Here is a 4,218-nt window from a genome sequence, read left to right as displayed (position 1 = left end):
ATGGTCCTCTGCCATTTTCTCCAATTCTCGGAAGATGCCACCACCAAATACATATTTCCCTTCACTCTCTCTGTCGGCATTTTGCAGACGTTCCCTCCTGGATAATCTAGTCCACTCCTCCACCATACCCAACACCTCTCACATTACCCATGGCACCTTCTCATGAAATCATAGAAGGTGTAACGCCGGCCTCTTTACCTCCTCCAAGCTTCACATCCCCGGCCCAAAACACTCATTTCAGATTAAGCAGCGTTTCACTTGAACCTCTTTCAAATTTGTATTTTGCATTCTCTGATCCCAATGTGATCTGCTCCATATCGGAGAGAACTACCGTAGAATGGGTGGCCGCTTTGCTGAGCACCTTCGGTCTGTGCTCATTCAGGACCTGACCTTACTTGTTTAAAATCCATGAAACCACCCTCTTTATCCTTTTTGCGAGAACACTGGTCCCATATCGGTTCAGATAGAGTCTCAATAGTACAGAGCCCTGCTGTTCCGATAGTGATTTCAATGCCCCATGAAATGAAACCGCTCCTTCCCACACCAATCATTTAGCCACCAGCTAACGTCACTGATTTTGTTATCACTGTGCTAATTTGCACAAGGTTCGGGTAGTAATCCAGAGATTATGACCGTTGAGGACGTGTTTTTTAAATTTACTTCATAGTGCGTGATAATTCCCCAACAGGTCCCCCTTTCTTGGTGTTGTATCTATTGTTTGTCCCATCGTGCACCACAACAACTGGAAGCTGCCCCTCTCCCTCCAATATCCATTGTAGCCGGTCAGAGATGTCCCTCACCCTGGCACTGGGAAGGCAACACACCCTTCGGGACTTTTGACCCTGCGGACAATGGATGCTATCTATCCGTCTAATTATAGAATCACCTGCAGCCTGCATTTTACTTCCCGCTCCTGAATGGAACACTGTACCACGGTGCAGTGGTCGACAAGTTCATCCCCCCTGCAACCCTTTTCTTCATTGAGACGTGGAGCAAGCATGTCATACCTGTTGGACAAGGTCAAGTGCTGAGGCTCCTCCGTTCCTGAATTCAGGATCCCTCACTGCCAGTCACACCCTCCTGTTCGTGACCATTGGCCAAATTTTAGATGCTTAACATATGGTGTTTAAAAAGCATCAACATAACTCTTGCCCCCCACCCCCGGGTGTGCCACAGTGCTTGAAGCTCAGACTCCAGCTCATCAACTCTGAGCTTAAATTCCTCGAGCAACCAACATTGCTGCGGATGTGTTCACTGCAGCTCACACTGTGATCTGCCAGCTCCCAAATGAAACAGCTACAGAAGATGACCTGCCCAGCCATCTCTACTTAGTTACTTAATTTATTCATTAGTTTTGTAGTGTTCCATTTTAAAATTTGCGCAGATATCTTACCAGCCAATAAGGTCACATTTTTCCTGTGACGTCAGCTTTTCAGTTTTTTTCAGCTGATACGTATCTCGAGTTTCCTAGCTGTTCCCTGGGAAACAAGCCGCAAATCCCGGTGTATATTTTTAAATAAATTTGGAATACCCAATTATCCCTCCCCCCCATTAAGTGGAAATTTAACATGGGCAATCTACCTGCACTGCACATCTCTGGGTTGTTGATCTGAAACCCACGCACACACGGAGAGAATGTGCAAACTCCACACGGACAGTGACACGGGCTGGGACCGAACCTGGGTCCTCACCGCCATTGGAACAGTGCTAACCATTGCACCACTGCAACACCCCTCCCCCTCCCCAGGTAAGTTTATCTCCACATCGCTCGAATGATCCACCTTCCGAGACTGCTCCATGGAATTCAAGGCTGCTATTGACCGGTAGGCGCCCTTGACGCTTGTGTAGCAGTGGTCATGGGTATTACGAGGAGTCCCTGCTAGGACAGGTGATGTGTTGATGGAATTGTGGCAGTGTACTGTCAAGGTTGGCCTGGTTGAAGTCCCAGGTCACGATGAACAAGGCCTCCTGCTATTATGTTTCATTGTTATTTAGAACGGTGTATAATACGCCAAGCACCTGCTTCACTTCCATCTGGGGTGGGATGAAAACAGCCATGATGATGGCAGAAGTGAACTCTAGTGAAACGTTGTCTGAGCTGCACGTCACAGTTACGTATCGTCGATCTGCGGAGCAGTAGTTCAGCAAGGTCGGCACATCGGAGCACCAAGACGTGTTGATGAGGAGGGAAACCCCTGCACCATAAATTTGCCTAATGCCGCAATGCAGTCCGTCTGGTCTATTGCTAAGCAATTGGGTTGTACGGCACTGCCCAGTGAGGCTGGAGCGAGATATATATCTAGGAAGTACAGCATTCAAGTCTTACTTCCCTTTGAGACGTAAGTCAAGCGTTCAGCTCGTCCAGCTTGTTATCGATCGTTTGGATGTTTCCCAAGGGTATGCTGGCGCAAGGACAGTTGATACCACGATGTTTTTATCCACATGCATACCGGAGCATTTCCCTCGATCCCAAGTCGACGGCTGCTGCTGGATGGTCCCAGGATCGGATGGTGGATGACAGACCTTGTGGAAGGCACGTGGCTACGTTGGGAGAGGTCCTGGGCTATGGTCGCAGTTTCGTTATCGTGGAGAAGGGGGGCAATGCTCGCGCGATCCGGTGAGGCTTTTGGGGATGTTTAGTCTGGGTTTGGTCATATACAGATTCTTCCTGGGTCGGGTTGGGCCGGGTCACATGGTTAGTTCCACCGTTGCCGGTCAGGTCGGTCGTTTTTGACATCGGGCCTTGTAGGAGGCCTAGTCGGGTTGATTCCCCTGTTCTCCATCTTTCAGTAAGTCGCGGAGCTGGGCAGGCCTCTCCCTGTTGGGTGGGGTTGGGTCTTGTGATCAGATGTTCCGGGTGCGGGGTCGGGCCTTTCCGGAGCTGGGTCGATTCCTGGAAGGGAGATGACGCAGAGTTACTTCTTGCAGAGTGTGGTGAATTTGTGGAACTTGCAGTCGACGCGGATTAATTAAATGGTTTCAAGAGCATATACATATATTTGATTTTTAATAAAACGTGCTATAGGGATATGTAGAACAGGTGGCAGGTGGATTTGACTCCAGGAAGAGACAGCCATGATCTGATTGAATCGTGGAGCAGTCCCGAAAGACGGAATTACCGGCTTCTGCTCCTAATTCTTATGTTTGTACATTTTAATTGTTTTACATCTCAATTATGTAATGGCAAGAAAATGTTTTACTTATATTGTAAACAGTAGTAAATAAAACATCCTGTCATAATTTAAATACTCAGAAAATAATTCTCAGTGTTCTATCATCCTTTTCATGCATTTAAGGGACTTTAGTGCCAGTGGCCAGAATGTTTCGGAAAACTGTCTTTGAGAACATTGTGGCGAGCTCGACTTAGTGGACAGCTGCATTCGATGTGATGTCTGTGGAACCAAAGTATTTTGGGGGGAATGGTGGGTGTGTGGTCTATGATTTCACCCAGTGGCATGGAAAGGCTGGTGTATATTTGCAGGTAAGGAAGGTGAGTTCTTGGTGCGCAACTATAAGAGGCCTTTCAATCGATCGAATCTGCATCGATAATACTGCAGTAAATTCCACCTTCCAGAACTTAGCCCATTGAAAGATATGGCATCTAAAGTGTTCATTCACGTACTGTTTAAAATTTGTGATTCTCACCTCTACTACCCTCTCAGGAAGTGCATTTCAGAATGCCACCACCTTCCGTCCGAGCAAGTGCTTCCACACATTCCCTCTAACCCTCCTATCCCTCACTTTAAGGTTATCTCCCGTCGTTTTTGGCGCATCAACTTATAATTTTCACCCTGCCCATACCACTCATAATGTTATTCACCTAAATCAGGTCCCTTCAGCCCTTCATTGCTCGAAGGAACACAGTCCTAAAATATAGAGCCTCGCTTGATAGCTCAAACACACCATCCCCGGCAACATCCTGGTGAGTCTTCTCTGCACCCTCTCCCATGCTATACCATACTTTCTATAATCAGGAGATCAGAACTGCACACTATACGTCAGCTGTGGCCTATCCAAAGAGTTCGACATTCCCAACGTATCCTTTTAATCCTTGCCACGACAGGTAAAAACAAGTGCCTTAACTACCGAATTAACGTGTCCTGACGCCGTCCGGCATCTGAGGACAAGCACTCCAAGATCATTCTGTTCCTCGGAGCATCCTGGTGTCCTGCCGTACATTGAATAATCCCTTTTTGAGTTACTCCTCTATAAGTGCAT

The sequence above is a fragment of the Scyliorhinus canicula genome, chromosome 6 (genome assembly GCF_902713615.1).
Source record: "Scyliorhinus canicula chromosome 6, sScyCan1.1, whole genome shotgun sequence".
NCBI classification, from domain to species: Eukaryota; Metazoa; Chordata; class Chondrichthyes; order Carcharhiniformes; family Scyliorhinidae; genus Scyliorhinus; species Scyliorhinus canicula.
The sequence above is the reverse complement of the archived record's forward strand: the minus strand, read 5'-3'. Positions refer to the sequence as shown.